Below are 13786 nucleotides of genomic sequence, written 5' to 3'. Positions count from 1 at the left end.
ACATAGGTCAAACAGGCAGAGATATAGCAGTAAGGTTTAAAGAACATCTTCCAATAAAGGGCATAGGAACACGGGGGTCAGCCTTTGCGGAACATGTGGTACATATGGCTCATACACCTAAACCTTTACGTGACATAGAGCTACTACATCCTGAAGTTAAGGGATATAGACTGGACACGCTTGAGGACCTACAAATTTATGCACACCTAATTACAGATAGAGGCAATTTACTGAACGATCAACTGTATCTAGAAAATAGGGCACACTTCGAAGGCTTCCAGCCTGTATCAGGTTTACAATAATTCATAATGCATGTGACCATTACAGTTTCTGTAATTATAGAACCTTTCCTACAGATGTTCATACGAGAATTGTTGGTCAGTTTATTGGGCTCTGTAGTAGAATGCAAAATGTAGTCATGTTGGATACTGTAACTTACAATAGAAAGTATAAAATTAATTCATAGCAAAAATGTTATCTGACTCGTACGTAATAAGAGTTTGATTCTATACGTCTCGCGCATGCACACCACCCTCTGTGCACCACCCTCTGTGAGGCAGACCACGAAGCCCTCGCGGTCCGCAGTCTCTAGTCACACGATGAGGCCCATACAAGGGGCTTAAAGTGAATGTGCTACAGCTTGTTTAATAGAAGTGACAAAACCTTATGGTTATGCATCAAGTTTTATAAAGTTGACTTAGTACATGGCTTATTTTAGGCAAACTTTTAAATAATATTTTATGTAAGAACTACACGTTGCATCCTGTAAGATGACCATATCTAATATAATTTATTAGAACATTATAATATTAACTTTATGCTGGTTCTGAAGAAGACGTTATTACTAACGTTGAAACCTAGGTAAATGATAAAGTTAACCTGCAACTGTAGGCTGTGAGATCAATATTAGCACAAAAACGAAACAATAACAAACTGATCATAAAGTTGCTACTCTGTGCTTGTACTCTTCTGTTCCCTCTAGTGTAATTGTTTGTGTGCACATATGTGAGAACAATTGTATATGTTTACCAGAGGACTAAAACAAGTTGTAAACAGCCTGATGCTGCAAACTGCAATGCAATGCAAAGCAGAGGTAGACATTTGCCACCTGCCTTGCCAGTGAACTGAGGTATTCTATCCCGTGTGTCTTAAATATCGAAAGCCTTACTATTTTAATATCTTTATAGATAAAAAGATACACACAGAAAAATACTTGTTCCTATGTGATCTGTAGGTAGTAGTCAATAAGTATGCAACGTATTTTTTTTTCCCCTTAGTCAAATCATATTTGAAAAAATGAGGAATTTGTTGTGGAGTACCGTGGAATATTTCTGCTTCAGCCTCCACAGTTTCATGAAGCTCCAGTTGGTGGCGGTACTGTATGTTGACCTCAAAATGGCATCTCTAACAGAGGTGCGTACCAAGCAGAGAGCTGTCGTTGAGTTTCACTTGGATGAAAACCAAAGTATCCCAGATATTCTTAGGCACGTGAAGGATGTCTATGGAGACTGGCAGTGAACAAAAACATGGTAAGTCGGGCAAGGCATCTGTCAACATTGCAACAAGGTTGCACAAACCTGTCTGATCTCCCACATGCCGGCTGGCTGCACACAGCTGTGATCCCTGCATGTCAGAATTTGCAGACACACTCATTCAAGATGATTAACGCATCACTGCTCAACTGGATGTCTGTTGGTACTGCTGACATACTGACCCAATAATTGTGGTATTCATAGGTCTGTTCCTGCTCAGTTCCTTACCAGTTAACTGATGACCGTAAAGAGCAATTTACAACCATCTGTGCACAATTGGTTTTGTGTCACGAGGCTATTCATGACCGTTTTTTGTTGAACATTGTCACAAGTGGTGAACAAATGGGTTCCTCACTTTGAACTAGAAACAAAACAACGCTTTAACTGGTGCCACACCACCTTTCCTATGAAGAAAAAGTTCAAAGATGCATCTGCAGCTGGTAAAGTCACAGCAATGGTCTTGTGGGACTCGGAAATGTAAATTTAAGAACCGCCTTTAGCATGTTTGTAATCACAAAATTGCAAACTAACTGCTACTACTCCATGGCAATGCAAGGCTTTCCACAAGTCTGTCCACACGAGAGGCACTCACAAAACTTCATTGGATTGGTCTTCCTCATCCACTCCATAGCTTGAATCGTTCATCTGTTTGTGCTCCATGGGAAGCATTATGTGGGTGGTGGGGAAGTTATTGATGGAGCAAGACATTGGCTCCAACATTGACCAGTAGAGTGGTACCATTCCAACATACAGGCCCTCCAAGTAAAGTGGCGCAAGGTTCTTACATTGAACAGAGATAATGTTGGAAAATAGTGTTTTGTGGCCAAAGGAGTGGGGAATAGTATAGTTTATTGGAACCCAGAATAAAACTAACTTGCTTTCAGAACGTCTTTTATATAATTCACAGTAAACTTAGATATCTACATGGATATTCTGCAAATCACATTTAAGTGCCTGGCAGAGGGCTTATCGAACCACCTTCACAATTCTCTATTATTCCAATCTCGTAGTGTGCGCGGAAAGAACGAACACGTACGAGCTCTGATTTCCCTTATTTTACTGTGGTGATCGATTCTCCTTATGTAGGTCGGTGTCAACAAAATATTTTCTCATTTGGAGGAGAAAGTTGGTGATCGGAATTTCTTAAAAAGATTCCATTGCAACAAAAAACGCTTTTTTTAAAAAAAATTATGTATTTTGTTTAATATCTTGTTTAACTGATGGGTCAACTCTTTCACAAGAAATATATTTGAAAATTTCTGTCTACCACTATCTTTTTTCTTGACACATGAGCCTATTCTAAATAGGTGCAACTTGGGTTTCTAATGTTTGAACCACAGGAGAGGGCCACGGAAACGCTGGGGGCAAAAAAAGAAAGAAATACTGCATGCATATTAAGCATGAACCATGGACCTTGCCATTGGTGGGGAGGATTGCGTGCCTCAACGATACAGATAGCCGTACCATAGGTGCAACCACAACGGAGGGGTATCTGTAGAGAGGCCAGACAAACGTGTGGTTCCTGAAGAGGGGCAGCAGCCTTTTCAGTAGTTGCACGGGCAACAGTCTGGATGATTGACTGATCTGGCCTTGTAACACTAACCAAAACGGCCTTGCTGTTGTGGTACTGCGAACGGCTGAAAGCAAGGGGAACTACGGCCGTAATTTTTCCCAAGGGCATGCAGCTTTACTGTATGATTAAATGATGATGGTGTCCTCTTGGGTAAAATATTCCAGAGGTAAAATAGTCCCCCATTCGGATCTCCGGGCAGGGACTACTCAAGAGGACATTGTTATCAGGAGAGAGAAAACTGGTGTTCTATGGATTGGAGCATGGAATGTCAGATCCCTTAATCGAGCAGGTAGGTTAGAAAATTTAAAAAGGGAAATACAAAATCAAATAGGAGTAATGCAGGAATAGGTTTAATAATGAATAAAAAAATAGGAGTACGGGTAAGCTACTACAAACAGCATAGTGAACGCATTATTGTGGCCAAGATAGACACGAAGCACACGCCTACTACAGTAGTACAAGTTTATATGCCAACTAGCTCTGCAGATGATGAAGAAATTGATGAAATGTATGATGAGGTAAAAGAAATTATTCAGTTAGTGAAGAGAGAAGAAAATTTATTAGTCACGGGTGACTGGAATTCGACATTAGGAAAAGGAAGAGGACATGCAGTAGTTGAATATGGATTGGGGCTAAGAAATGAAAGAGGAAGCCGCCTGGTAGAATTTTGCTCAGAGCATAACTTAATCATAGGTAACACTTGGTTCAAGAATCATAAAAGAAGGTTGTATACATGAAAGAATCCCGGAGATACTAAAAGGTATCAGATAGATTATATAATGGTAAGACAGCGATTTAGGAACCAGGTTTTAAATTGTAAGATATTTCCAGGGGCAGATATGGACTCAGACCACAATCTATTGGTTATGAACTGCAGATTAAATTTGAAGAAACAGCAAAAAGGTGGGAATTAAAGGAGATTGGACCTGGATTAACTGATTAAACCAGAGGTTGTACAGAGTTTCAGGGAGAGTGTAAGGAACAATTAACAGGAATGGGGGAAAGAAATACAGTAGAAGAAGAATGGGTAGCTCTGAGGGATGAAGTAGTGAAGGCAGCAGAGGATCAAGTAGGTAAAAAGACCAGGGCTAGTAGAAATCCTTGGGTAACAGAAGAAATATTGAATTTAATTGATGAAAGGAGAAAATATAAAAATGCAGTAAATGAAGCAGGCAAAAAGGAATACAAACGTTGCAAAAATGAGATCGACAGGAAGTGCAAAATGGCTAAGTAGGCATGGCTAGATGGCAAATGCAAGGATGTAGAGGCTTATCACACTAGGGGTAAGATAGATACAGCCTACAGGAAAATTAAAGAGACATTTGGAAAAAAGAGAGCCACTTGTATGAATATCAAGAGCGCAGATGGAAACACAATTCTAAGCAAAGAGTGGAAAGCAGTAAGGTGGAAGAAGTATATAGAGGGTATGTACAAGGGCAATGTACTTGAGGACAATATTATAGAAATGGAAGAGGATGTAGATGAAGATGAAATGGGAGATACGATACTGTGTGAAGAGTACTGAAACACCTGAGTCAAAACAATGCCCCGGGAGTAGATAACATCCCATTAGAACTACTGACGGCCTCAGGAGAACCAGGCCTGACAAAACTCTACCATCTGGTGAGCAAGATGTAAGAGACAGGCGAAATACCCTCAGACTTCAAGAAGAATATAATAATTCCAACCCCAAAGAACGCAGGTGTTGACAGATGTGAAAATTACCAAACTATCGGTTTAATAAGTCACAGTTGCAAAATACTGACGCAAATTATTTACAGACGAATGGAAAAACTGGTAGAAGCCGACCTCAGGGAAGATCAGCTTGGATTCCGTAGAAATGTTGGAACATGTGAGGCAATACTGACCTTACTACTTATCTTAGAAGAAAGATTAAGGAAAGGCAAACCTAAGTTTCTAGCATTTGTAGACTTAGAGAAAGCTTTTGACAATGTTGACTGGAATACTCTCTTTCAAATTCTAAAGGTGGCAGGGGTAAAATACAGGAAGCGAAAGGCTATTTACAATGTGTACAGAAACCAGATGGCAGTTATAAGAGTCGAGGGCCATGAAAGGGAAGCAGTGCGTGGGAAGGGAGTGAGACAGGGTTGTAGCCTCTCCCCGATGTTATTCAATCTGTATATTGAGCAAGTAGTGAAGGAAACAAAAGAAAAATTTGGAGTAGGTATTAAAATCCAGGGAGAAGAAATAAAAACTTTGAGGTTCGCCGATGACATTGAAATTCTGTCAGAGACAGTAAAGGACGTGGAAGAGCAGTTGAACGGAACGGACAGTGTCTTGAAGGGAGAATATAACATGAACTTCAACAAAAGCAAAATGAGGATAATGGAATGGAGTCGAATTAAGTCGGGTGATGCTAAGGGAATGAGATTAGGAAATGAGACACTTAAAGTAGTAAATGAGTTTTGCTATTTGGAGAGCAAAATAACTGATGATGGTCGAAGTAGATAGGATTTAAAATGTAGACTGGCAATGGCAAGGAAAGCGTTTCCGAAGAAGAGAAATTTGTTAACTTTGAGTATAGATTTAAGTGTCAGGAAGTCGTTTCTGAAGGTATTTGTATGGAGTGTAGCCATGTATGGAAGTGAAACATGGACAATAAATAGTTTGGACAAGAAGAGAATAGAAGCTTTTGAAATGTGGTGCTACAGAAGAATGTTGAAGATTATGTGGGTAGAACACGTAACTAATGAGGAGGTATTGAATAGGATTGTGGCGAAGATATGTTTGTGACACAACTTGACAAGAAGGAGGGATCACAAATTTAACATTGGAGGGTAAAAATCGTAGAGGGAGACCAAGAGATGAATACACTGACCAGACTCAGAAGGATGTAGGTTGCAACAACAACAACAATAAGCAGCCATGCGTAAGCGTGTTTGTGTCAGCGTGCACAAATTTATCGCGCCTCCACTTATTAAGCATCAGTTTGTCAGAAAATTTCGAGCTCAGACGACGATGCGTCGGCTTTGGCAGCCATTTTGTACGTTATGAAAAAAAGACAAAAAAGGAAACATGATATTTGGATTAAAGAAACAGAAATATTATTCCCACATTAACTACACGCTACAGAGCTTTTGAACATAATGCAACTAACAGGACCAAATAGAAAATCAAATCACCGACGAATGCTTGCTCAAGTCTCCCTATTGTTGTACACGTGCATACGCCTGAATGCTGGCACAAGCGTGCATAATCGAAATTCGATCAAGCCGTGTGAACACTCCCACTGCTACGCAAATGTATCCTACACAGGATCACGAATTGTTGGACCAGCACAATTGCGCATGCGTGCTTGACAAGCACGTTTGGCTGCCTTAAGCACGTAACTGTCAAAACGTATGCACAATAAAAGTAATTCTGTGGCGCAAGGGCGTGACCGTTCTATTGGCCTGACGCTAGAGTTTCTTTGCCGCGTCAGTAGTGGGGTGTGGGTGCTGTCTGACAAAAAGCTATTTCAAAACGTCTATACTGTTCTAGTGCGGTATCCTTGTGGGCTCCCAAAATGCTGTGAATATTTTCCTTTGCTACTAAATCGTACGATTTTGCATTTGGACCTCGGCCTGATTTGCGTGGGATTTCTACAAACAAAGCTGGAAGCATACCACTTCCGCGTTTCTTGTATTTACATGTCACAGCATTCATCCGTCTATTTAATGACATAACTTAATCATGACCCCCCCCCCCCCCCCCCCACACACGCATAGAACTGATACGCTACATTTGCCACGGTTGTTTATGTGATGTGCGTAGGTATCATTCGCTGATCATTCTAAGCGGAACACTTTTGGACTGCTTCCTCGTGGACGTAGCTTGCTTTGCGTCATGTTTATCCCCCTCTCGCAGCTTCTGTCTGCCTCCAACCCGTTCTCTAAACTTAGCTCCGAGACGACGTAGTATTAATAGAAAACTCAGTAGCGTACACAGAATGTAGTTTGGTACCAGCGAACGCTGTGTGTGGAGATTTGCTGCGATTGTGTCTGAAGGTTAGTGTATGTAGGCGCATTCGAAAGCATCTTCTACAAGCTTGTTCCTGAACTGTAAACATTACTCTTAAGACTCGAGTGCGGCTAATGCTGGCCTCTTAGTTACCACGTACTGGGAGTGATATTGTAGTGAATTTGAATCGCCTTGCTTTGTAATAAAATAGATGAGTGTGTGAAGTAACAACTTTTAGTTTAAGATAATGTTTGATGCCACATATAAGGGAGTAATGGCATGTCATTGTTTCGTGACGAAAAGAACCGCTAGAGTTAGCATTTCAGAACTGTCATTCGCCTCCGCAAAAGAAAAACTATCAAGATGTACTTAAAGACGATTATTTGCTTTTCCCGCGATTTCGAGTACTGTAATTTTGTGAAGTTTAAATTTACAACCGCACCGGAACAACACACCTACTCTGGTATGAAACATCGCACATAATACTGCACACGTGCGTAAATGTTTCGTCGGCGGACACGAGTCTTTCAGAAGCTATCTTACAACAATAAAGTAACTCATCACAGAACACCACAATGGAATATAGATGGCTGGTCATTTCACAACCCGATGATATCAGCGTTTTGGAGTCTTTACGCTCAGATAATCTTTGACGCTCTCGAACCGCGCGGAGATGAAAAAATGCACACTCATTGAACGAAAATGTCCTCCAAAGAAGGGTAATTTCTCGAAGAGTATTGCAATTATAAGATAGGTTTCCATTAACGAACGAGTTTACGTTGTTTTATGCATGCCCCATAATGTTTCCCCTTTCAAAAAACCGTTGCAATACTCTTTCCCATCATTTTCTTTCTCTGTTTTACAAAGTGAGCTTTGATTCTGAAGTAACTTATGTACCAGTACAACACGTCAAACCTTTTTGATAAATTGAGTACAGAAATTAAATAACTATTAGTACCTTCAAGTGGTATTTCCCAAATTAGTAAGCAAGCAAGCTTGCAGGTACCAATAGCTACATACATTCTCAGTTTGATGTTTGACACATTGTACCAGTAAATAAATTATTTAGTCTAAATAAGATAAGATGTGATTAAAGGATCGCCGTGGCAAGTGTCTGGTCATCAAGAGATCGTGTGATTGAATACTGGTAATGCAGGTTGCACGGGGCTGGAATACAGTAGCCCTTCTTGTTGTACAATATATGCGAACAGTTACCTATGTGAGAAAATTCTACTGTTCTCTATGACATAAATTCACCTACATACTTCTATTTATTTCACTGTCAGCTAGCTGATTCAACCGATACATAATCTTATAACTAGGAGACTAGGCATACAACATGTGCGGCTGTTCAGTCACGGGCACTTAAATTTTTAGTTCAGTGGTTGGGGATTGATTTGTTTTTGTAGGAGAGTAATTGAGTTAAAATAATGGATCAACATCCCAATTCAGATTTTGTATGGGCTTCTTTTAAGATATAGCAAATACAAGTGGTGAAAAACTCCCAGATGGCAATCCTAAAATCAGACGTCTACACATTCCACTGTTAATATGCCTATACTTGCCTGTTAACAAGGCAGGCAAGCTGCTACATGTTATCAGCAGAATGGGCAGGCTGTCTTACTTCTGCCCAAGCCAACGTATGTCCAACCCAAGCAGCCTAAAGGATTCTTGCTTGTCTGCCTGTCTTCCCACTCTGCTATAATATGTAGCAATTTATTATGGTATGATTTCATTGGACTGTTATGAATAGGGTTGGGAGTTTGATGAAAAGCCTTTTTTTTATCCAAGTATCACAAGGCAAGTCCAATTGAAATGTATATTCATTTTGTGTCATTGTAGGCTACAAAATGGTGGATTTTATTTGTCCTTTTCAGTTTCTTTTGTGCTTATTTATTTATTTTGCTATGAACAGTTTTCTCTGGAACTTCATCGTTTTTCAACTAGTACTGGCAATTCTCTATTCGAACCATCATCAGGTCAGCTTTAATACATGTTTCCTGTAGTAAGCAGACCCAGCTCTGAAAGTTGAGATCCTTTACACTAAAGAACTTGAAAATGTCTTTTACACTGCAACACCAACTAAAGTAAGGCTTTCGAAGTCTTGTTTCTGTAACCTTAGTGTGCTGCAACTAATATGACCACAGTTATATCAGTTTTAATAACATTTTCCAGGATGTGTATTGTGATTTTGCTGAATTCATTCTACGTGGCCAAAATATGTCATTCTAAATTCCCCAAATGCATTTCAGCAAACATGAAGTTAGTTTTTCTTATTATGTTAATTTAAAAAAGTATGTGTTTGAAAGAAGAAGCTTTTATTTCGTACTAAGCTCTCTTTGTGCTATGTTGCATACTGACAGAATGTAGCTTTTAATATCCACTGAGTCATACTTTTTTCCCATTTCAGTGTTTACCCTAAATTTAGGAGGTCTATGCACTGCTAAATTGCCTCAAGTCCATAGCATACATTTAGACATACTTGTCAGCCACTAAATGTATGTCCCTTCCAAAATATACTATGGAGTGAGGAAACTGCTGGTCACATTTACAGATACACATAACATACCTGAGGCTTCCGAGTGAGTGTATAGTAAGTTTTTACACAATATGCATTGTGAGACACTCCCTACGTACTGGCAGAAATGAAGCTGTGAGGAAGGGGTGCGAGTCGTGCTTGGGTAGCTCAGACGGTAGAGCATTTGCCCACGACAGGCAAAGGTCCCGAGTTCGATTCTCAGTGCGGCTCATAGTTTTAATCTGCCAGGAAGTTTCATATCAGCGCATACTCCGGTGCAGAGTGAAAATCTCATTCTGGAAACTCCCTATTTATTTGAAACTGTCTCATAAAAACATGAAAACATATCCCCTGCTGGACTATGGATTTTTTTCATTACTGGTTTATATTCCCCAGTTCTAAATTTCTCCTTAATCTCCTTTAAGTTTGATTTGTTTCTTTTGCTGCTCCGACTTACGATACCTGAGCTGCAGTGCAACTACCTATGCAAACATACATCTGGCTAGTGATGTTGGACTGATAGTGCAACCTGTTGTAAGTTGCAGCAGGCTGAATGGGTCCCATAAAGCTTGTCAGGCTTTCGTCAACCCTAGTTGGCATGCTTTAACCACTGTATCTCTTGCATCTCCATTGTGGCAGGCTGAGGTGCTTTAACGGTTGTGGTGGAGATAGGGGGCAGGCAGGCTAGAATGGGAATTGGTACACCTCTGGTTAAAATGCCATGACGTTTCAACAAGTATCATACTCATCATGTTCCGGTTACAACTTTGCCAGAAGTATGGCAGTCTCTGAAATGTTGTGGCATTTTAGCAGTCACCCAGCTGGAAATACAAGAGCTTTTCATCAGTAGTATACAGTGGGAAAGTCTACACCCAAACAAGTGAAATGGCTGATTTTCTTATCCTTTGATGAATGATTAGGGTTAGCACTCAATTTCAATCTCTCTCTCTCTCTCTCTCTCTCTCTCCCTCCCTCCCTCCCTCCCTCCCTCCCTCCCTCCCTCCCTCCCTCCCTCCCTCTCAAATCTAACCTACTGTTTCTTTAATTAGGTTAAGCAAGGCGAATTTACTAAAAAAATGTTTCATTACCGGTACTTACAACTTATCATGATGTGGTTGCGAATTAGTGTTCTTTGCACTTGTTCAGATAAAGTTCTCTCCGATACTACTACTAAGACATGATAGTGATGCCATTGTATTACAGTAGCCACCTACACAGAAGATCCAAGCAGTGTGGTCACTGCCCACTACAGTATTCAAGGCCACCTGGTGATGTTGCAGGCATGTGATGCAGTGAGATATATGAGGGGGAACCCAAAAGTAATCGGAATCATAATGCTGCACATTGTGTACTTGTAGTTGCAGGTTGCGCCGCCAGAGGGCTGTAGTAGGAGTGCCATGCGGCGACACCCAACAGTGAGAAGTGTGGTTTCTTTGGCAGTTCTTTAGTGTGCATACTGTGCAGACGTGACACGAGGAAATGGCTAGTTTTTACGAACAACGTGCGGCAGTGAAGTTTTGTTTCTTGCTCAGCAAGAATGCAGTAGAAACTGTTGTGATGATTCAGACAGCCTGAAAAGACTATGCTCTTAGTAAAATGCAAGTGTACAAGTGGTTTTCTCATTTTAAAAAGGGAGAAATGGTGGTTGAAGATCAGCCCCGTTCTGGTCGACCTTCAACTGCTCGAAGCGAAGACATCATTGACAAAATCCTTGATCTCATCAGTGAAGATCAACGCAGGACAATCGACCAACTCTAGAACTTGTCCGGGTTGTCCTGGAGCTCAATTCAGTGCATCTTGACCATCAATTTGGGGATGCAAAGAGTGGCAGCAAAATTTGTGCCGAAGCATCTTACCAGAGATCAAAGGGATCGTCTCATTCAAGCCTGTCTTGAAATGAAGGACGCGTTCAAAGATGATCCACATTTTTTCAACAAAATCATTACAGGTGATGAGTGCTATGGAAAGTAAACAAAAGTCAGCACAATGGAAGTCACCTGGCTCACCTTGACCAAAAAATGCTCGACAAGTGAAATTGAATGTGTAAACGATGTTGATCTGTTTTTTGACATCAAAGGGATCATACACTCTGAATTTGTCGCTGAAAACCAGATAGTAAACCAACAATTCTATTTGGAGGTTATGAAATGGCTTCGCAGAAGTTTGTCGCGAAAACCTCTGGCTTTGTGGGATTCTGGCATGTGGTTCCTGCATCACAACAATGTTCCCGCGCACACGGCTCTCAGCATTCGCCAGTTTTTGGCCTCAACGATGACGACTACCTTGACCCACTTGCCCTATTCGCTGGATTTAGCACCCTTGGACTTTTTCCTATTCCCGAGGATGAAAAAAGACCTGAGAGGGAAGCATTTTGCGGATGTGGAAGACTTAAAACGCAATGTCATGAAAGTGCTAGTGGGTATCAAAGAGGACGAATTTAAAAGGTGCTTCGAACATTGGAATGAATGTTTGGACAAGTGTATTAATGCTAATGGAGAGTACTGCGAAGGAGATTAAGGTTGTATTTGAAAACAATAAAGTTTATGCTTTCTAGAAAGAAATTCCAGTTACTTTTGGATCCCCCCTCACAAGTGTAACTGAGATGAATGAGCAGTTATTTTAGGTGGAGAAATCCATTAACATAAATGACTTTGAAGAAAAATTCATATTTTTATTGCTCTGTATCTGGTAATGAGTATCTCTAAAACAGTGAAGTTTCTTAAATGCTACTGACATGAGCATTTATGGAAAGCAATTGAAGTACAGTGAAACCATGTCTCATCACAGAATTTGAAGATCAGTGGCTTGTCTGCTCTATAAAGCAGAATGGGCAGAGATGTGTTGCCACTGTGCCCACAGTGTATAATGTTGGTGCAGGCACAAGTGTTTAAAACCACACTATTTGCCACATGTTGTTAAACGTCGCCACATGATGTTAAACGTGGGACTTTGCAGGAGGTGACACATACATGTTCCCATGTTGACCAAATGGACTTTGGAAAAGCGGGAAAATGTTGTCTTGTTAATGGCTACAGGAGAGCTTTGCCAATTAGAAAGTAATAGAGATTTTTATCTAGCAGTAACAAGAGCAGAGTTCCTTTCTGCAATAACTGCTCAGGAGTCAGTGACTCCTGTAATGATTGAAGGCTGAAGTATTAGTTGAGACTGTTGTGGAAACCTCTAAACATAAACACATGACATTTTATGTGGTCATATTACCACTCTAGAAGTTATCTTTATTTAAAAATGGGTGTAAAATCTTCCGAAATGTGACTTGCATCCTCACAATTATTGGCTTTTGTACTACCTACAAAGAACAATAATTGCTTTTCGAAAATACTGGAATTCACAAACTCACTTCCCAGAATAATAACTCCTAATTAGTTTCTGCTGCTAATGATAAAATTCAGTTTCATATATCTTAGTGTTAGAAAGCACAAATAGTTTATAAACAGTTTAACAACAGGCTGTGATCAGTACATATTTACAAGATGCTTCACTTTTTTGGTGGCTGCCTTAGTTCGTTCCTTAATTCTAGAAGTTCTGCTTCATCACAGATTCCAAAAACAACAGTCAATTGAAACACAAACTGTACTTTTCTCACATGATATGCTGAATGTCACAGATCAAGGTAACCAGGTGGATGCAGTATTTCTTGATTTCTGAAAAGCATTTGACTTTGTACACACCAATGATTATTACCAAACCACTATTATATGGACATTAAAATTTGTGACTATACAGCAGAGTCCTGCTAATCCGAAACCCAGTAATCCGAACATTTGGTTAATCCAAACATGAAAAATGTTAGTCTAAGTATGGAAAACTTTGTGGTAAACTGCTGTACATACACACTATTTTAATTTACACAGTACAGTAAACATGTACTAGAAAAATTAGCAAGAAAACATTAAGTTTAAACAATACATAATAATGAAAGAAAAGCTGTCAAACTTACTAAAATACAGCAGACATTTTATCTCTACTTTTTAGATGACAAAAACCCAATCATTATTTTTTGGCGTAATGACGACAGTCTGTTACACGGTGCATAGTTTCACCATCATCTCATAAACATCAAATCAGCAGGTGTAGCTGTGGGCTGTTGCCCCAAATAATGTAGTGCGAGGTCAAGGGCTTCTGCTGCACCACTGTGTGGCACCAGCTCTCCTTTGTCGCTTTCAGGCTCATTGTCACTTCCAA

General features: G+C 40.1%; 1 protein-coding gene across 1 annotated transcript in view; it reads left to right on the top strand.

The window, feature by feature from the left end:
* The first annotated feature begins 7004 nt into the window (after window positions 1–7004).
* Window positions 7005–13786, top strand: part of LOC126293399 (coiled-coil alpha-helical rod protein 1) — a 55780-nt gene continuing 48998 nt past the window's right edge. Inside the window, exon 1 of the mRNA XM_049986609.1 lies at window positions 7005–7112. The gene's annotated coding sequence lies outside the window, so the exon portion shown is untranslated. The remainder of the gene's footprint in view (window positions 7113–13786) is intronic.

This window comes from Schistocerca gregaria, chromosome 10 (genome assembly GCF_023897955.1).
Source record: "Schistocerca gregaria isolate iqSchGreg1 chromosome 10, iqSchGreg1.2, whole genome shotgun sequence".
NCBI lineage: Eukaryota > Metazoa > Arthropoda > Insecta > Orthoptera > Acrididae > Schistocerca > Schistocerca gregaria.
Note: the sequence above shows the minus strand (reverse complement) of the source record. Positions and strands in the feature narration are given on the sequence as shown.